This window comes from Coregonus lavaretus (assembly GCF_964263955.1).
Source record: "Coregonus lavaretus genome assembly, contig: HAP1_SCAFFOLD_1170, whole genome shotgun sequence".
NCBI classification, from domain to species: Eukaryota; Metazoa; Chordata; class Actinopteri; order Salmoniformes; family Salmonidae; genus Coregonus; species Coregonus lavaretus.
Genome location: NW_028156538.1, coordinates 57,501 through 79,320, shown reverse-complemented (window position 1 = coordinate 79,320; position 21,820 = coordinate 57,501). Strand labels below are relative to the sequence as shown.

Below are 21,820 nucleotides of genomic sequence, written 5' to 3'. Positions count from 1 at the left end.
CGGTACACCCGCTGTATTCTGTTCATGTGACAAATACACTTTGATTTAAGTAAGCTGGACTGAATAGGGACACTTCAAATGAGCCAGACAAGCAATGCAAACGTCTTTATATTCCTCATTGTATTTGTCACAACATATTTTCACTGAAGTACAATAAAAATATCAAAGGATATACAGACACTTAATAGAGTTGGAGTGGTCATGTCATGTGAGGCATGTCGTTCTCCATTTGACGTCACCGTGGCGTCAGAGTGTCTCAGTCCGTTGTAGGGTCGCAAAATCCCATGAAACTTAAACAACATTTTTTTTCAGAAATCCCGGTTGAAGATTTCCAGGTTGGATGATTCCTTCGCAGCGTATTCCCTGCTGATTCCAGAAATTCTCTGGATTTTCAGAGACATGTTGCAACCCTAAGCCTGTACTAGTGCACCATGGGGGTTTTAGAAGAGTCATTTCAAAGTTTTAGCAGACTTTAAAAAACGGACAATAAATACTGTACAAGACTATACGGTAGTAACACTAGTTTAGGAAATCACAAAAGATCAACCATGCTTTTAAACGGAAACTCACATGATAATATACTTGACAAATTAACAATGAAGCATTTGTGGCAAGTCAGCCCTTCACAATTATAACACTATAACATACAAACAAACAACGACAACATGGGTACATATGCATAAACACCATAATTTGTATTTTATACATTCAATAAAGTGCCTTCCTTAAAAAACAACAAACGTGATTTCAAAATGTGATGCATGTTTGCACACATATCAAAAATAGATTTGGAGGATAAACATTAAGACTTGAAGCCAACAGTTCAGTTCCGTCTACAATGAAGCCTTTGCCAATACAATACAGCAATGCAAACAGCTATTTAAATGTAATTACATTAATTGAAATATACATTGCTTGCCAAATAACACACAAAGAGCATAATTTCATAATTTTAAGTGTATTTATCCACTTTCCATTTCCCTAACAGGTACCATTATGTGAATGAGTATTCTGAAGCACTGGGTCCCAATACTACTCCACTGTTGAGGTACATGTAAAAATGGACTAGAATCTCTAATAACATGAGTCCCCCTGAGAAAACTGTAGAAACATCCATGATTGAAGGTTATCAAATTGTCATTGTTGAAACTGTGGACCATAAGCTCAGTCCAGACCAGATGACTCCTAGTAGGTTCTAAGATGATGATCTGTTGGCATGTTATCATGAATTACTATGAATTGCTGGAGGTTGTTGTTCTTGTTTGTAAAGATCTTTTAGACCAAATTCTCTCCTCAGCCATAAATATATACTACTGTTCAAAAGTTTGGGGTCACATAGAAATGTCCTTGTTTTTGAAAGAAAAGCATTTTTTTTGTCCTTTAAAATAACATCAAGTTGATCAGAAATACAGTGTAGACATTGTTAATGTTGTAAATGGCTATTGTAGCTGGAAACGGCTGATTTTTTATGAAATATCTACATAGGCGTACATAGGCCCATTATCACTTTGTGTTTGCTAATCCAAGTTTATCATTTTAAAAGGCTAATTGATCATTAGAAAACACTTTTGCAATTATGTTAGCACAGCTGAAAACTGTTGTGCTGATTAAAGAAGCAATAAAACTGGCCTTCTTGAGACTAGTTGAGTATCTGGAGCATCAGCAATTGTGGGTTCGATTACAGGCTCAAAATGGCCAGAAAATGGCTTCTGAAACTCGTCAGTCTATTCTTGTTCTGAGAAATGAAGGCTATTCCATGTGAGAAATTGCCAAGCAACTGAAGATCTCGTACAACGCTGTATACTACTCCCTTCACAGAACAGCGCAAACTGGCTCTAACCAGAATAGAAAGAGGTGTGGGAGGCCCCGGTGCACAACTGAGGAAGAGGACAAATACATTAGATTGTCTAGTTTGAGAAACAGTACCCGCAAAATTAAATAGTACCCGCAAAACACCAGTCTCAACGTCAACAGTGAAGAGGCGACTCTGGGATGCTGACCTTCTAGGCATAGTTGCAAAGAAAAAGCCATATCTCAGACTGGCCAATAAAATATTAAGATGGGCAAAAGAACACAGACACTGGACAGAGGAAGATTGGAAAAAAGTGTTAAGGACAGACGAATCGAAGTTTGAGATGTTCGGATCACAAAGAAGAACATTTGTGAGACACAGACCAAATGAAAAGATGCTGGAGGAGTGCTTGATGCCATCTGTCACGCATGATGGAGGTAATGTGATGATCTGGGGGTGCTTTGGTGGTGGTAAAGTGGGAGATTTGTACAGGGTAAAAGGGATCTTGAAGAAGGAAGGCTATCACTCCATTTTGCAATGCCATGCCATACCCTGTGGACAGCGCTTGATTGGAGCCAATTTCCTCCTACAACAGGACAATGACCCAAAGCACAGCTCCAAACTATGCAATAACTATTTAGGGAAGAAGCAGTCAGCTGGTATTCTGTTTTATAATGGAGTGGCCAGCACAGTCACCGGATCTCAACCCTATTGAGCTGTTGTGGGAGCAGCTTGACCGTATGGTACGTAAGAAGTGCCCATCAAGCCAATCCAACTTGTGGGAGGTGCTTCAGCAAGCATGTGGTGAAATCTCTTCAGATTACCTCAACAAATTGACAACTAGAATGCCAAAGGTCTGCAAGGCTGTAATTGCTGCAAATGGAGGATTCTTTGACGACAGCAAAGTTTGAAAGACACAATTATTATTTCAATTAAAAAGCATTATTTCTAACCTTGTCAATGACTACATTTCCTATTCATTTTTCTTTATTTCCTATTCAAACTCATTTCATGTATGTTTTCATGGAAAACAAGGACATTTCTAAGTGACCCCAAACTTTTGAACGGTAGTATATATTTTAAAGAAGAATCACTGAAATTCATGCATGTTAGTGCAACCATACGTAGATTCCTCTCCAGTGCCTATCACATCTGAAGTATCTGCTTTTAGCAGCATCATTAAGACTATTCAGTTGGCCGAGACATGTTCCCCACATGTTCCGTCTCACCATTACCCTCTTCAAAATAAGACTTACCACAGTATCAAACATCTCACGTAGCGAAATCATATCAGGAAGTACGTTATGGATGTTTATGTTGCTCTGTTCAGCAGTGTTGGGATTTGTTACTTGAAAAAAGTGATATATTACTAGTTACATTTAACAAAAGTAACATGTTCCTTTACAATATTACTTTGTGTGGAAAGTAACGCGTTATATTACTTTGCATTGCTTTCATGAAAACAAAATCTCACTATTTGTTTGACTTTCGGAAGGAGAAAGGCTACTTACTAAGTCAGGTCTGATCACTAGTTTCATCTGTGGTGCTGCTTTCCTGTGCTAATCTACAGCTGCTGCGCTATCATATGGGCTGCTTAATTAGCCATATACACTGTCAGCCAAACATCTGTACAGATTTTATTCGAGCCGCCAGTTCTGGTTATAGACCGCAAGTAGGCTACACGGACCCATAGAAATGTATAGAGGGCCTGCCAGTAGACGGGAAAGCCGTCTAAGGGCGTTTCTATGGACAGCAGCTGTCATGAGATTTCTACAAACAGCCTTTCTCCGCTGCTCGAGAACTAAATGAGGAAACAACTCGAGAACGGATCATGGAAATACGCGGCCGGTAGAGATATGATTCTGAAAGTAACGCATGCGTTATTTGACAAAGTAACTGTAATAATACACTATATATACAAAAGGCTGTGGACACCCCTTCAAATTAGTGGATTCGGCTATTTCAGCAACACCCGTTGCTGACAGGTGTATAAAATCAAGCACACAGCCATGCAATCTCCATAGACAAACATTGGCAGTAGAATGGCCTTACTGAAGAGCTCAGTGACTTTCAACGTGGCACCGTCAAAGGATGCCATCTATCCAAAAGTCAGTTTGTCAAATATCTTCCCTGCTAGAGCTGGCCCGGTCAACTGTAAGTGCTGTTATTGTGAAGTGGAAAGGTCTAGAAGCAACACAGGCTCAGCCCCGAAATGGTAGGACACACAAGGTCACAGAACGGGACCGCCGAGTGCTGAAGTGCGTAGCGGGTAAAAATCGTCTGTCCTCGGTTGCAACACTCACTGCCAAACTGCGTCTGGAAGCAACGTCAGCACAAGAACTGTTCGTCGGGAGCTTCATGAAATGGGTTTCCATGGCCGCACACAAGCCTAAGATCACCATGCGCAATGCCAAGCGCGACTCTGGAGCAGTGGAAACGTGTTCTCTGCAGTGATGAATCACGCTTCACCATCTGGCAGTCCGACGGACAAACCCTCTGTGGGGGACATCACGCTTCACCATCTGGCAGTCCGACGGACAAACCCAATGCATAGTACCAACTGTAAAGTTTGGTGGAGGAGGAATAATAATCTGTGGCTGTTTTTCATGGTTCAGGCCCCTTAGTTCCAGTGAAGAGAACTCTTAACGCTACAGCATACAATGACATTCTAGACGATTCTGTGCTTCCAATTTTGTGGCAACAGTTTGGGGAAGGCCCTTTCCTGTTTCAGCATGACAATGCCCCCGTGCACAAAGCGAGGTCCATAAAGAAATGGTTTGTTGAGATAGGTGTGGACGAACTTGACTGGCCTGCACAGAGCCCTGACGTCAACCCCATTGAACACCTTTGGGATGAATTGGAACGCCGACTGCGAGCCAGGCCTAATCGCCCAACATCAGTGCCCGACCTCACTAATGCTCTTGTGGCTGAATGGAAGTCCCCGGAACAATGTTCCAACATCTAGTGGAAAGCCTTCCCAGAAAAGTGGAGGCTGTTATAGCAGCAAAGGGGGGACCAACTCCATATTAATGCCCATGATTTTGGAATGAGATGTTCGACGAGCAGGTGTTCACATAGTTTTGGTCATGTAGTGTATTACCCAATTTGAAAAAGTACCTCGTTACTCCGTTACTCATAAAAGTAATCTGATTACATAACGTGTTAACTGATGGTCAGTCACACAGACAGACACCATCAACAGGCTAGACGACAACATCATGCTTGCATACACACGGGGGGAGGGGAGGGGAGGGAGAGAGGGAGAGAGGGAGAGAGGGAGAGAGAGAGAGAGAGAGAGAGAGACCATGTCGGCAGGACTGCGTCTTTTTATTGTTCAGTTCAATGAAGTTCTGTTCTGTTGGGCCTGGTCGCATGATGTTTAATGTGCCAAATCCTAACTTGCACCTAAACTTCACAATCCCCAAACCTCCTATTGACTTCAATGCAATGCAAAACAGTCCTACTCCCTCTTCTCAAGTTAGGATTGGACCCCACTGTTCTGGCACATTCTGGGTAGTGTAGTTTTAGCTGCCTGCGTTCTCAGTACTCCCGGGCCTCCTCCAGCTCGTTCATGAACACGTCCTGGTGGGGGTTCTCCGGGCAGACCAGCCCATTGTTGGGTGGCCGCACCACGTGGAAGTGGCTCCAGTCCCCTTTACACAGGATCCAGGGCAGCACGTCCACCTTGAAGTGGAGCTCCGGGGAGAACTCCGTGCTGATCAGGTTGGGCGTTCCCGCACCCTTCCCCCGCGTGATCAAACGGCCGCGGTTGTCGTAGCAACAGTGCTGCGCAGCGAGCGTGGCGACGTCGCCGGAGAGGGACGAGCGGATGCAAGTTCTCGCCGAGGGTTTGTAGATGTCCAGGCGTTCTTTAGGGCCGCTGGCGTCACGCCAACGGAAGGTCCGGCCGTGTCCCTCGTCGAAGACGCTGACCACGGTGTAGGGGGTGGCCGAGGGGTAAGTGCAGGGGCAGCTGGGTAGTTCTGACAGGACCTGGTTGAGGTACCTCTGGAGAAACTTGCTCTTACAGTTCAGCCATTTCTCACAGGTGTCCACATCTAAAGGGAGTAGTGGGAGGCCATTGTGTCAATTACCATCTAATTACATAGTTATTTCTGTTCTGTTCTGCCCTGTTCTGTTCTATTCTGTTCTGTTCTGTTCTATTCTGTTCTGTTCTGCTCTGTTCTGCTCTGTTCTGCCCTGTTCTGTTCTATTCTGTTCTGTTCTGTTCTGCCCTGTTCTGTTCTGCTCTGTTCTGTTCTGTTCTATTCTATTCTGTTCTGACCTGTTCTGTTCTGCTCTGTTCTGCCCTGCCCTGTTCTGTTCTGTTCTGTTCTGCTCTGTTCTATTCTATTCTGTTCTGCCCTGCCCTGTTCTGTTCTGCCCTGTTCTGTTCTATTCTGCTCTGCTCTGCTCCTCTGTTCTGTGTTCTGTTCTGCTCTGCTCTGTTCTGCTCTGCTCTGCTCATCTGTTCTGCTCTGCTCTGTTCTGCCCAGTTCTGTTCTGTTCTGCTCTATTCTATTCTGTCCTGTTCTGCTCTGTTCTATTCTGGTCTGCCCTGTTCTATTCTGCCCTGTTCTATTCTGTTCTATTCTGTTCTGCCCTGTTCTATTCTGCCCTGTTCTATTCTGCCCTGTTCTATTCTGTTCTGCCCTGTTCTGTTATTTTCTGTTCTGTTCTGTTATATTATATTTTTGCCAGGTGTAAAACAAAAAAGGGTATTCAACGTACCTGTGCCAAAAGATTCAGTGCCATTCTCCATCTGGAAGGGGAAAGGTTCAGCCACAGTGTTGCCATCGTCTGGACAAGGCTCCATGTCACATTTGGAGGCCTCTGTCAGGGTGCAGGAGTAACCACAGGACCGGGTCCTTTCCCTCTCTCCATGACCACAGGTGACAGAGCACGGAGACCAGGCACTCCACTCCTCCGTTTCTTCCTCTGTGGGGGACAAAACAAAACTCATTAGATGTATAGTGCTTCTCCTATTTAAGCTGTTTTACATTTTATGGGTAACACACACACACACACACACACACACACACACACACAATTCTCCCACATCACATGATTACTCTCTAATCAGTAAGAGTTTAATTTCTCTCCCAGATGTGGGATTTCCTAACTAGGCTACGTCCTAACTGTGTAGAACTCCAATTAAAAGCATTTTGCTTGTTCACCACCTGTGCTTAACGAGCCATCAAGGAAAAGGAAAACAACTTGAAAGGGTTAATTAGGAGTGGACAGGAAGGGGAAGTTATCATAGTAAACAGTGATTATGGTGAATCATGCTGAGAAACAAAGCTAGATTTGGTTTAGATGCATTTACTGCACTGACGTATGAGCCAGAAGCTAGACTGTAGATATTACAAGGATAAGTAAATAACCTCTTAAAACTCCTTTATCTAATCCCTTAACATCCACATTACTTAAAGTGAATTTACCTGAAATCCTATTTAATATTTTTGTTCCATGACAACAAATTCCAAATCCATAACAAGGCTTTTCTATGTACAGTATAATGCTCCTCTGGTCTAACCTTTCCCAGCAGCCATATAGTCCTGTAACGTAGCCTCCTGACAAATCAGAGAGGAGGAACTAGGTTAGGCTGAAGCTATCTGCCTTCTGAAAGGTTTGAGTCTGGTGTTAATGATACTGAAAACATGTCCGCTCTCGATTACCGACGAGATGAGGTGTGCGCAGAAATGGCAGCTTTGGTGACGGTGCAGCTGGGTCCCTTGTGGCGCAGCCAGAACACAGGAAATAGACTCTTCTCAGGAGCGATTTTAATTACAGAAGGGAAACCCCAACTTTACGCTAGTCTGACTGACATACTTTATGTTCACTAAAAGCCATCAGATCTGACCACTTAATAAACACTGTTGCCCTGTTCCTAGACCACATGCACCTCATTCAGTGACAGTCAAGGTTGATACGCGTATACACACTGAATACACACAGCCACATACTCATTTACATCACACTGTATGTTGTGATCAACATAGCTAGAGTTTGGGCTCGTTGAGCTTTGATGTTCAGAGCATTTGCTTGTCTCTTCGTTTTGAATCTAAATGCTGATCTGAAGGGTAGAGGAGGCTAATAAAAATGTCACGACTTAGAATTAAACAGGGTCATCGTCTACACATTCAGTTACATTATGAAGCTGCAGCCCTTCTCTAAGTGGACATTCAGCGACTTACAGGAGCAATTAGGGTTAAGTGCCTTGCTTAAGGGCACATCGACAGATTTTTCACCTAGCGACCTTTCGGTTACTGGCTCAACGCTCTTACCCACTAAGCTACCAGCCGCCCCTGGGGCTAAAGCTGCAGCCCTTCTCTAAGTGGACATTCAGTTACATTATGAAGCTGCAGCCCTTCTCTCACTTGAATTAAGCTTCATGGCTCTGCTGTTGTCTACAGGGCTGAATTAAGCTTCATGGCTCTGCTGTTGTCTACAGGGCTGAATTAAGCTTCATGGCTCTGCTGATGTCTACAGGGCTGAATTAAGCTTCATGGCTCTGCTGTTGTCTACAGGGCTGAATTAAGCTTCATGGCTCTGCTGATGTCTACAGGGCTGAATTAAGCTGCATGGCTCTGCTGTGGTTCACGGGGCTGAAAAAAGCTGCCTGGCTGTTCAGCCAGAAAGTGTTATGCTCTTTTCCCATCATGCACAGGGAGAAAACGGACTGAGAATTAAGAGAAACAAAAAACAATAGAGGCGTAAATGTTATCCACGTCCCTGAAAGCCCCCGAATTCTTGAACAGGCTCAAAAGGCCTTGCCGCCTAAGGCAGAGGGCCGAGCCAGGGTCTGGGGGTCTGTGGGGCCCGGAGAGAGGATGAAAGACCCAGCCGAATGGCCCCTGTCATCCCCTGTTCCCAATCTGCCCTCTAATTGTACACAAGCAGTGGGCTGTTCTGTCCGTCCGGGGGAACAGGCTCATGCTGCCATTAGCGAGCGCATCAGGCCCGTCTTCAAAAGACAGCAGGCCTCCACAGCGAGCTGCGAGTTGGGACCCAGTGTCCACTTCAAAGGCTGGAGCTCCACAATGGGCCTGATGGTCGAGTGCTTGCAGAGCAGAGCTCTCTCGCTCGCTCAGTCAGTACAGCCCTGCCGCCCTGCCACAGTCCTCAGTCAGTACAGCCTGCCGCCCTGCCACAGTCCTCAGCCCCTTCTCTCTCCCGCTGTCTCTCTGTCTCTTTGCTAACTAATCACTTTTTGACATTTCTCTGTGAATCCTATGAATCTCTTTCTTTCACTTTGCCTCCCACTATTTCAAAACAGTAACATCCATCTTATAATGATCCCCTACTCTGAGGCAGGCAAAAGTGGATCAGAGATCACCGGTCTTTTTCAGATTCTCCAATTAGGGCAATTTCTTTGAAAGACTTTGGCCTGGAAGCCATTGGCATGGGTGACAGCTAGCCAGATACTCTGCCACTTAGCGAACAGAAGAAGCCTCACCATAGTGGCTCTGCGTAGCGTCCCAACCCTCGTTCCAGCGACTGTCCCAGTCACCTCCAACTCCGCTGGGGAGGGGCTCTTCGCTACCATACTCCAACAGGTAATCTTCCTCCCCTTCCTCCTCTTTCTCCTCTTCCTCTCCAGTCTCCTCCGGCCCTGAGCGGCCCGTCCCATCCTCGCTGGAGTCAGCGTCTGTGTATCCCCAGAACAAAGGCCAGAACAGCTTCTTACCCCCCGGCCGATCTACAGTGGACGGGGAGGACGGGGGGATCCAGTCCTTGACCAGATCCATCTCTAACTCCATGTTAGGGTCATCCACCACCTCTATGGTCACCTGCGATGGAGGAAAGGAGAGTGAATAATTTAGAGAACCATTGCTCTATGTGGAAGCATGATATTTATATTGATTCCCTGGACATGCTAAGATGGCTACAACTAGTCCTACAAAGTTGAACACTTACTTCACAAAAAGACAGACTTTCAATAGAAGGAGGATGCACGCAAAACTTAACATCTAAACGTTATTAGAAAACCACAATGGAAGCAAGAGATGTTTACCAAATTCACCGATGGCACATTTCCCAACTTCCAGAAGTACCAGGGGATTGACTTGCCTAATTTATAGCTCTGACTTAACCAGTCAGACATGAGATGAGCAGTGAGCACTCAGTCAGAAGATCCCACTTCCTCCCATCTTGGAGCAAGAGAGATGTCAGTGTTTGTTATGCTTAACTACATCTCATTAGACTGGTAGGCACTACTGTATGACTCAATCTGTACGTTAGCTCACTCCCATAGTAGATGTCAGGACCAGGCAACATGGAGAGACCATAAGAGGGCAGAGCCAGCCTGCATGGGGTCAGTACATCCAGCTCCAGCTAACCACATCGACCAGTAGATGGAACTAACTACCGTGAGATTGAGATGAGTTGAACAGAAGGACATGCTGAAGATCTTGAGGCTAATCGCTGGAGGAATCACAGGAAAGGACATGCTGAAGACATTGAGGCTAATCGCTGGAGGAATCACAAGAAATTAGATGCTGAAGACATTGAGGTTAATCGGTGGATGAATCACAGGAAAGGACATGCTGAAGACATTGAGGCTAGTCGCTGGAGGAATCACAGGAAAGGACATGCTGAAGACATTGAGGCTAATCGCTGGAGGAATCACAGGAAAGGACATGCTGAAGACATTGAGGCTAATCGCTGGAGGAATCACAGGAAAGGACATGCTGAAGACATTGAGGCTAATCGCTGGAGGAATCACAGGAAAGGACATGCTGAAGACATTGAGGCTAATCGCTGGAGGAATCACAGGAAAGGACATGCTGAAGACATTGAGGCTAATCGCTGGAGGAAACACAGGAAATGGAAGAACTGAAGGTGGAGACTGGAACTATTTATGCAATGTGAAAGTAGCTACTGTCTTGTTCTGCTGAATTGCCACTCATGCCAAGTGAAACTCCTCACCATAGAATGGAATCAAGATAAAGGATCGCTATACTCATTGCTCTTCCCTGCTTTACCAGGGTGCTATGCATTGTTGGTAGAGTATGGCGCTTGGTAGAGCATGGCGCTTGCAACACCATTATTCTGGGTTTGATTCCTGGGACCACCAATATTTAAAATGTATGCACGCATGACTGTAAGTCGCTTTGGATAAAAGCGTCTGCTTAATGGCATATATATTATTTATATATATATTATTTATTATTTAGATTAGGTGAGTTTCCCCCTTACAAATGTAAATCGCTTTGAGGGTCTAGAAAAGCATTATAAAAATCAAATCGATTATCATCACCAAACCTGGATGTTGGGGTTCTGAGAGCTGATGTCTGCGTTGGCCAGTTCAGGGAAGTTCTTCAGGTCCAGAACGAAGGGCTTGATCTCCTCCTCAGGCTCTGGCTGGGGCAGAACCCCTACGGAGCGGTGCTGGGAGTGGGACCACCTCCTCTTGTGGCGGTGCTCAGTGACGGGGGGGAGGAGGCTCTGGACCTGGTTCTGCTGCTCCAGGGCCTCCGGTCCATGATGGACCCCACTGATGGGCAGCTGAGCACGATCCTGAGGAAAAAGATAGGACACCTCAATTAAGCATCATGATGAAAAACAATGGACTGGACCGTTCTGAAGACCTTGATGACATTAATCATAAACAATACAGTGGCTACTGGCTGGTTTAAGACACAAATGATACTTGCTTTAGCTACTTTCCCAGGAAAAACATTTACACCATGCTATGACTTAGTGACAGAGCTCCTAGAAACCATTGGGGCAACAAACCAGCAGACCAACCAACCAACCAAACCCCGTCCATCCGTCTGCTTCTCATTTGTTTCCCATAGCAGCCAGAGCCCTGGCATCCAGGCCTCTGACAAAGAGGAGCCTGTGCCAGATTCTCTAGTTTTAATGAGAGAGCTTTGGAGTCGTGGGACCCCTGGGATGGTGGGCAGGCTGGCCCTGTGTTTCAACCTGCTGTGCCCTGCCGTGCCCTAGGGCGGCAGGTAGCCTAGCGGTTAAGAGCGTTGGGCCAGTAACCTAAAGGTCGCTGGGTCAAATCCCCAAGCCTTGTGAAAGGCCCTTAACCCTAATTGCTCCTGTAACTCGCTCTGGATAAGAGCGTCTGCTAATAACTAACATGTAAACGTTGTGCAGCTACACTCAACAGACAGAAGCCGTAGTTCTCCCTAAGGTCCTCCCCACTCTGTCTACCCATCAGCCACCTGTCTGTGACAAAGTGAACATCGTCTAGCTCTGACTTTGCTGATAAGCTACTTTTATTGACGAAAAAACGCACTAACTGTAAATCGCTCTGGATAAGAGCGTCTGCTAAATGACTCAAATGTAAATGTCAACCATCCTTCTTTGGATCAAGTTGCCACTAGAAATTGATCTAAGGTCAGGTAAGGGTATCTTCTACGACTCAAAGCGTTTAATTCAGCCAGTATCCAAAGTGCCAATAAAGAGCCCAAACATCTGATAGGACTTGGTCCCACTGGCTGAGTGGTGACAAAACAGTTGGTTATGGGCCCGAGAACAGACTGTACTTTTTCAATTGTCCCATAAAAAAAAGTCAGCCTGTTGCTCGGTCAGATCTGATCCAACCATGAGAACACGTGGTCACCATTTAGAGGCAACCCCTGTCAAACATTATTGGCTCTTTACTGAAGAGAGAAAGAGGAGGATCCTGAAGACCTCCTCTGGGCCTTGTCAGGTCCCTCTGAGAATTAGGGGATGGCCATTACATGGTTCCAAACACGTTAGGACTTGTCTTCCTTCTTTGTGCAGTTTGAATGGTGTTCTGTATTTTTGATTTAATTGGACCTGGTGTTCTATATTTTGATTTAATTGGACCTGGTGTTCTATATTTTGATTTAATTGGACTTGGTGTTCTATATTTAAGCAATAAGGCCAGAGGGGGTGTGGTATATGGCCAATATACCACGCCTAAGGGCTGTTCTTATGCACGTTGCAACGCGGAGTGCCTGGACACAGCCCTTAGCCGTGGTATATTGTCCATATATCACAAACCATCGAGGTGCCTTATTGCTATTATAAACTGGTTACCAACGTAATTAGAGCAGTAAAAATAATTTTTTGGTCATACATGTGGTATACGGTCTGATATACCATGGCTGTCAGCGAATCAGCATTTAGGGCTCGAACCACCCATTTTATAATTTGATTTAAATTGGACTTGATGTTCTACTTGGACCTGGTTTTATCACTTAATCAATTAGTCTGATTTTTGAGTGGTTTAATCATAAACTAGATATTGGTATTTCTATCTGTGCCTAGACTGCTTACTCAATATCTTTCCTCTTCCATTGGCTGGGTAAGTAGGGTGATGTCACGACTTCCTCCAAAGCTGCCTCCCCTCCTTGTTCGGGCAGGCTTCGGCTTTCATCGTCACCGGCCTTCTAGCCACTGCCGCTCCATATCTCATCATTCCATTTGTCTTGTCTTGTCAATTACACACACCTGGTTCATATTCCCTCATTAGTATGTGTTTAAGTGTTCCCTCTGCCCCCTTGTCCTTGTGGGTGATTGTTCATTGTGAGGATTAGTAGCTCGGTTGAGCTCAGTATTTTGTATTGCCGGGGTATTTTCCCCGTGTGAATGTTTGTTCCAGTGCGCCTGTTTTGCGCACTGGACTGGTTACGCTGGATTACGGAATAAACTCTGTATACTGTGATTTACCCTCCTGCGCCTGACTCCTTCAAATCACGCATCACAGAATCACCCACCAACTATGGAGTCAGTGGGAGAGGAGCACATGCCTGGAGTCATGGCACGGGTCCAGGAGCATTCAACAGTGCTAGCCAGCTTGGGAGAAGCGATGGATCGGGTTCTCCAGGTCGTCCAACGCCTGGAGAGGAGAGGACCCGATCTGTCGAGACCAGCTGGGCAACTGGATCCAGCCACCCGCATCCCAGCACCCAGAGGGATCCATATATCCCGACCACGGGAGTTCGACAGGACAGCTGCTCTCTGCCAGGGATTCCTCCTCCAACTGGAGCTCTACTTCTCCAGCATCAGCCCGGCCCCATCGGAGCGGGAGAAGGTGTCCACCCTTGTCTTCTGCCTCTCTGGGAAAGCCCTGGAGTGGGCCAACGCGGTCTGAAATGAAGGAGGAGGCGCGTTGGACAACTACGGGAAGTTCGCTCACCCGCCCGAAGGTCGAGAGGCGTGCGAGCGGCTGGTCCACCTGAGGCAGGGGACGAGGACTGTGCAGGACTTCGCCTTGGAGTTTCGGACTCTAGCAGCTGGATCCGGGTGGAACGAGCGGGCCCTTATCGACCACTTCCGGTGCCATCTGCGGGAGGAAGGGAAGGGAGCTAGCCTGCCGGGACACCATGTTGTCCTTCATGCAACTGGTGGACATGGCCATCCATTTGGACAACCTGCTGGCAGCCAGAGGACGTCCTGGAGGGGGCCTGCCCGTTCCAACCCCGGCTGACTCGGATCACGAGCTGATGGAGCTGGGTGGAGCCGCGATCCGAGAGAGCGGAGGACGACAGCGCCAGTGTCACTCTGAAGGGACATTACACCGGTATCGAACACCCACACTTGTTCAGACCCCTCTGCTCCGCACTGTACCCTACCCATCCACTTTCCTGATCACATTGTAGTTCCCCAGTGTAAGGCGCTAGTCGATTCAGGCGCAGCTGGGAAATTTATGGACAGGGCATTCTCACACAGTCTAGGCATTTCATTGGTTCCCCTATCCATTCCACTCCCCATCAGAGCACTTGACAGTCGACCATTAGGGTCCGGGTTTGGTAGGGTGGTTGCGAGAGTGTCAGGGTAGGTGTCTCGGTGTTTCCGTTGATGCAACCACGGTGGAAAGTCCAGACAGTACCTCCACCGTGCTCGTTCCCCCCGAATACCTCGATTTGGCGCACGCGTTTTCCAAAACGCAGGCGACCAAGTTACCACCTCATCGGGCGGGGATTGCGCAATAAACCTCTGGGTAGACGCTGTGCCTCCCAGGAGTCATGTGTATCCCCCGTCACAGACTGAAACGGAGGCCAGGGGTTTATACATCCCTCCACTTCACCCGCCTCCTCAAGTTTATTTTTTGTGAAGAAGAAAGACGGCGGTCTGTGCCTTTGCATTGATTATTGATCACTGAACAAGGAGACGATGCGATTTAGTTATCCTCTCCCCTTCAGTGATCGAGACAATGCATGGGGCGAACTTCTTCACCAAATTAGATCTCCGGAGTGCGTACAACCTGGTGCGTGGCCGAGAGGGGGATGAGTGGAAGACAGCATTCATCACAACCACGGGGCATTATGAATACCTGGTGATGCCCTACAGTTTGATGAATGCTCCATCCGTCTTACATTTACATTTACATTTAAGTCATTTAGCAGACGCTCTTATCCAGAGAGACTTACAAATTGATGCATTCAACTTAGGATAGCCAGTGGGACAACCACATCTTGATCACAGTAAGTACACTTCTTCAAACAAGCAGCTGTGAGCAAAGTCAGTGCTATCAGGAACAACTACATCTCGATCACAATCAGTACATTTCTTTAAACAAGTCAGTGCTAGCAGGTGAAATAAGTCAGGTGTTAGTTTAGACAAAAGACGGTGGTAGTAAAGGGGGGGTAGAAGGATTACTATTATACTATTCCAGGTATTCCTTAAAGAGGTAGGGTTTCAAGTTTCTCCGGAAGGTGGTCAGTGACTCTGCTGTCCTGGCGTCGTGGGGGAGCTTGTTCCACCATTGGGGTGCCAGAGCAGCGAATAGCTTTGACTGGGCTGAGCGGGAACTGTGCTTCCGTAGAGGTAGGGGTCTAGCAGTCCAGAGGTGGATGAACGTAGTGCCCTCGTTTGGGTGTAGGGTCTGATCAGAGCCTGAAGGTAAGGAGGTGCCGTTCCCCTCACAGCTCCGTAGGCAAGCACCATAGTTTTGTAGTAGATGTGAGATTCAACTGGAAGCCAGTGGAGTGTGCGGAGGAGTGGGGTGACGTGAGAGAACTTGGGAAGGTTGAACACCAGACGGGCTGCAGCGTTCTGGATAAATTGCAAGGGTTTAATGGCATAGGCAGGGAGCCCAGCCAACAGCGAGTTGCAGTAATCCAGACGGGAGATGACAAGTGCCTGGATTAGGACCTGTGCCGCTTTCTGTGTAAGGTAGGGTCATACTCTGCGAATGTTGTAGAGCATGAACCTGCAGGATCGGGTCACTGCATTGATGTTAGCAGAGAACGACAGGGTGTTGTCCAGGATCACGCCAAGGTTCTTTGCACTCTGGGAGGAGGACACAATGGAGTTGTCAACCATGATGGCGAGATCATGGAGCGGGCAGTACTTCCCCTGGAGGAAGAGCAGCTCCGTCTTGCCGAGGTTCAGCTTGAGGTTGTGATCCGACATCCACACTGATATGTCTGCCAGACATGCAGAGATGCGATTCGCCACCTGGTTATTAGAAGTGGGAAAGGAGAAAATTAATTTTGTGTCGTCTGCGTAGCAATGATAGAAGAGATCATGTGAGGATATGACAGAGCCAAGTAACTTGGTGTATAGAGAGAATAGGAGAGGGCCTAGAACTGAGCCCTGGGGGACACCAGTGGTGAGAGCACATGGTGCGGAGACAGATTCTCGCCACACCACCTGGTAGGAGCGACCTGTCAGGTAGGACGCAATCCAAGAGTGAGCAGCGCCGGAGATGCCCAACTCGGAGAGGGTGGAGAGGAGGATCTGATGATTCACAGTATCAAAGGCAGCAGATAGGTCTAGAAGGATAAGAGCAGAGGAGAGAGAGTTAGCTTTGGCAGTGCGGAGAGCCTCCGTGACACAGTCACGGTGGCTCTTCCAGTCCTTTGTGAACGAGGTGTTTCGGGACATGCTTGGTCACGGTGTAGTGGTCTACATAGATGACATTCTGGTGTATTCCACTACGCGCGCCGAGCATGTGTCCCTGGTTCACAAAGTGCTGGCCCGACTGTTGGAAAATGACCTTTATGCCAAGGCAGAAAAGTGTCTGTTTTTACAGCAGTCCGTCTCCTTCCTCGGATACCGCATTACCACCTCAGGTGTGGAGATGGAGGGAGATCGCATTTCAGCCATGTGTAATTGGCCGACTCCAACCACGGTTAAGGAAGAGCAGTGCTTTATTGGCTTCGCCAACTACTATCGGAGGTTTATCCGGGGCTTTGGCAAAGTCGCAGCTCCCATTACATCTCTGTTGAAGGGTGGGCCGTCCCGGCTCCGCTGGTCTGCTGAGGCTGACAGTGCCTTCAGTAACCTGAGGGGTCTGTTCACCTCAGCCCCGGTACTGGCCCACCCCAATCCATCACTACCATTCGTAGTGGAGGTGGATGCGTCCGAGGTAGGGATAGGCGCTGTGCTATCTCAATGCTCGGGCACACCACCCAAGCTCCACCCCTGTGCCTTCTTCTCTAAGAAGCTCAGCCCGGCGGAGCAGAACTACAATGTTGGTGAACGGGAGCTGTTGGCTGTTGTCCGAGCCCTGACCGTGTGGAGGCATTGGCTCGAAGGGGCGAAACACCCTTTCCTCGTCTGGACGGACCACCGTAACCTGGAGTACATCTGGGCAGCGAGGAGGCTGAATCCTCGCCAGGCCAGGTGGGCCCTATTCTTCAGCCGGTTTGATTTCCCACTATCAAACATCCCGGGTACGAAGAACGTGAAGGCAGACGCATTGTCACGGCTGTATGACACAGAGGAGCGGCCCAGAGACAACACCCCCATACTCCCGTCCTCCTGCATTGTGGCGCTGGTAGTATGGGTGATGGACGCGCATATAGAGCAGGCGTTAAGCAGAGAGCCATCTCCACCTCAGTGTCCAGCTGGGCTGCAGTACGTGCCTGCTCTTATCCATGACCGTCTGATCTACTGACCGGAAAGTACTGGTGGCCTACCTTGGCTAAGGACGTGAGGGTGTATGTCTCCTCTTGCTCGGTGTGCGCCCAGAGTAAGGCACCTAGGCACCTCCCAGCGGGTAAGTTACAACCTTTATCAGTTCCACAACGACCATGGTCTCACCAGAGTGTTGATTTCCTTACCGATCTTCCCCTCTACCAAGGTAACACCACCATCCTGGTCGTCGTGGACCGCTTTTCTAAGGCCTGCCGCCTCCTTCCTCTGCCCGGTCTCCCCACGGCCCTGCAAACTGCGGAGGCCCTGTTTACACACGTCTTCCGGCACTACAGGGTACCAGAGGATATAGTGTCTGACCGGGGTCCCCAGTTCACATCCAAGGTCTGGAAGGCGTTCATGGAACGTCTGGGGGTCTCGGTCAGCCTAACCTCTGGTTTCCACCCCGAGTCTAATGGGCTGGTGGAACGGGTAAATCAGGATGTGGGTAGGTTCCTGCGGTCCTACTGCCAGGACCGGCCGGGGGAGTGGTCGGTGTTCTTGCCATGGGCTGAATATGCACAGAACTCTCTCTGTCACTCCTCCACTAACCTAACGCCATTCCAATGTGTTTTAGGTTACCAACTGGTTCTGGCACCGTGGCACCAGAGCCAGACCGAGGCTCCTCAGGTGGATGACTGGTTTCGGCGCGTAGAGTAGACGTGGGACGCTGCCCACGTCCAACTCCAACGCGCTGTGCGTCGTCAGAAGGCCAACGCTGAACGCCACCGCAGTGAGGCCCCGGTCTTTGTACCGAGTGATCGGGTCTGGCTCTCGACACGGAATCTGCCCCTCCGCCTGCCCTGCCGGAAGCTGAGCCCGCGATTTGTGGGGCCGTTCAAAGTCCTGAGGAGAATCAAGGTTACCTATAGGTTATTACTCCCCCATGATTACCGTATTAACCCCTCGTTTCATGTGTCTCTCCTCAGGGCCCCGGCGTACTCCGTCTGTTCCATCCTGGATTCAAGGCGTCGGGTGGGGGGCCTTCAGTATCTCGTGGAGTGGGAGGGGTATGGTCCGGAGGAACGGTGCTGGGTCCCGGTGAGGGATATCCTCGATCCCTCCCTGTTGCGGGATTTCCACCGTCGCCATCCGGCTCGCCCTGCTCAGCGTCCTCCTGGCCGTCCCCGCTGCTGGGGCTGTGCGTCAAGGGGGGGAGGGGGTACGGTCACGACTTCCTCCGAAGCTGCCTCCCTTCCTTGTTCGAGCAGGCTTCGGCGTTCGTCGTCACCGGCCTTCTAGCCACTGCCGCTTCCTATCTCATCATTCCATTTGTCTTGTCTTGTCAATTACACACACCTGGTTCATATTCCCCTCATTAGTATGTGTTTAAGTGTTCCCTCTGCCCCCTTGTCCTTGTGGGTGATTGTTCATTGTGAGGATTAGTAGCTCGGTTGAGCTCAGTATTTTGTATTGCCGGGGTATTTTCCCCGTGTGCATGTTTGTTCCAGTGCGCCTGTTTTGCGCACTGGACTGGTTACGCTGGATTACGGAATAAACTCTGTATACTGTGATTTGCCCTCCTGCGCCTGACTCCTTCAAATCACGCATCACAGGTGAGACACACATGGATTTCCACATCCACACACACGCTGACACGACTTTAAGACTGGAGTCAAGAAGGGACACATATTTTCACACCTTCCTCATCTCTGCTTTTTACACATCTGGATCCTGTATTCAGTTTCCTTATATATCACTCTTCTCCTCCTCCTCTCTCTCTCTCTCCCCCCTCTTTCTCTCTGATCCCACTGTCCTCTCTCTCCTTCTCTCTCTCTCTCTCTCTGCAGAGAGGCTCCCCTGATGATCAAAGGCGTATTGGTTGATGGTATGTGGTCTGTCTTTACGGGCCACTATGGCTGTGCAGCCGTGGGAGTCCTGGCCTTTCCGACACACACAACACAGGCGGCAGGGAGGGAGGCAGGGAGGGAGGCAGGAAGGAAGGGAGGGAGGGAGGGAGGGCAGGGAGGCAGGGAGGCAGGGAGGGAGGTAGGGAGGGAGGGACTGAGGGCAGGCGGGCGGGCAGTGTGGCAGGCATGCCTGATTTATGTGTCCACAGATATGAAAGGCCTCTGCACTTGGCCCTTTCCAAACCATTACAGAAGAACAATAAACTATGGGGCCCTTTGATCGCCTCTTGGATTTTTTTTAATTTTTTTTTATGCAAGCCTTGAAAGAGGGAAGAGGCAAGGAGAGGGAGGGAGAGAAAACAGATAGGTAGAGCGAACAGGTCACAATATTTGGGAACCAGGCCATGCACACTCCACATTCTACACCCCTCCTCGGCCCCCCATGATGAGGGAAAACCCTGACCTCTGACCTTATTCCAGGGTGAGAGAGATCTGCTGAGGGTTCCTCTAACCCTGCTGAGTTAGGGTAAGGTTTGGGTTAGGGTTATGTAAGCAGTTGCTATTGTGCCTCTCGCTCCTCAACTGTACAAACCAGCCCCTCCTCTACCTGGTTAGACTGGCATCTACCAGGTCACCAGGAAAGATACAGTCACCATGGTGGCACAGGGTCAATGGTGCCCAAAACGCACACTCATTACCACCACCAGCACCACAACATGCTCTCTCTCTCTCTCTCTCTCTCTCTCTCTCTCTCTCGCCCACTCCCCCTCTCCCCCTCTCTCTCTCTCTCTCCCTCTCTCTCTCTCTCTCCCTCCCTCTCCCTCTGCCTCTCTCTCTCTCTCTCTCTTTCGCTCTCCTCTTTCTCTCAAACTCTCTCACTCCCCTCTCTCGCTCTCTCTCAGTCTCTCTCCCTCACTGTTTCGCGTCTGTTTGACGTCCAACTGACATAAATCATCAATCAGTTATAGGCTATGGGCATCAGGACATCAACAGGGCATCCATTGAAGGAGACCCAGGGGAGAGAAAGTACAGAGGAACGACTTCATAGAGATCTGGAATCTGTCTGTTTACACCTTTCTTTCATTCTACATCTGATTCTGTTCATGGTGACCTTCAAGGCCCCTACACACACACACACACACACACACACACACACACACAGGATTGTAAACCCATATATGTCCATGAGCCGCACAAACACCTCCATTGGATCCTCTTACAGATAGATATTTGCTTCAAATGGAATTCAGCAAGCCTATCTATTATAGCTGCTGTAGAAGAGGAGGCTGTCTGTAATACTATGCTGCTCCGTGCAGCTCAGAATGACCTTCTCTTGATGCCTAGATACCTTACTATACATGGAGAAACGCTGAACAACCCTTTACCCCAAGGCCCTAGAGATTTATTGATACAGATTTCCATTGATTCATGGCTAAGGGGTCAACTGGCAGTGTAGCATAATGTTAGGTACAACATTGTCAGTCTGTGATTCTTTGATTTGGTTTGTTAGAAGGTTAACTTTTGTAACTGAAGTTAATTACAATTCAGAATATGTCATACACTCCAGTAAGTTTCATTGGCACGAGAACAGATCCTCTCTGTGGATAAATTAAAGTTATTCAATTCAATTTGAAGAGATAACTGACAACAAATAACCTATTATATTAGGCTATTGCGTAAAGTATTTAATTCATTTCGTAGAGGATAATTTACATCAGCTAAATTCATTTAAATACAATTTAATAATTTGTTTCATATCCAAATCCTGAGACATTTGGAACGTATTATTTACCTAAAATCTAGAAGAAAATAATCAAGAGAAAAGTTGCTTACCTCCAAAAAAACACCGTTGTGGAGTTTGTGGTGTTTGGTGGGAAAGCTCATCACCAACCCAACGACAAGTATTAAAACGATTAGCATTGTCAGACATCTCCCTCCGACTAGAAACATTTTATCCATTGAAGTTTCAACTAAGACCAAGTAACAGTATTTGCGGTACTCAATCTATCCCACGTTTTCTTTAACTTAAATTATTTATTTTGCGAGCGAAACTTTATTTAATGTCCTCATCGGTGGTTGTTCTAGTCCAAAACGTGTTTCGTTCCGAGCAAGTCACCCATTGAACCAGACAGAAGAAAGTCACCCATTCAACCAGCCAGAACAGCTTCAGAGTCGTCCTCTTGATAGAGATGCGCTCTAATGTCCGATGGCATGCGACGCAAAATCAGTATCCCGCTGCCGCACTAGGATGCGACTGATTTATCCTTTCGCTGTCTGCCTGCCTGTATTGCGCGTCTAGGTCAATGTGCGCTCTTCAAGCTTCCGG

The 21,820-nt window shown here is 47.9% G+C and overlaps 1 pseudogene across 1 annotated transcript; it reads right to left on the bottom strand.

Moving 5' to 3' along the window:
* Positions 1–5,332: 5,332 nt before the first annotated feature.
* On the bottom strand, positions 5,333–21,707 carry LOC311126250 (isthmin-2-like; annotated as a pseudogene). Its single transcript has 5 exons — positions 21,328–21,707; positions 11,060–11,314; positions 9,252–9,585; positions 6,524–6,730; positions 5,333–5,850 (listed from the first exon to the last, which is right to left on the bottom strand). The product of its transcript is annotated as an isthmin-2-like (transcript).
* Positions 21,708–21,820: the final 113 nt, after the last annotated feature.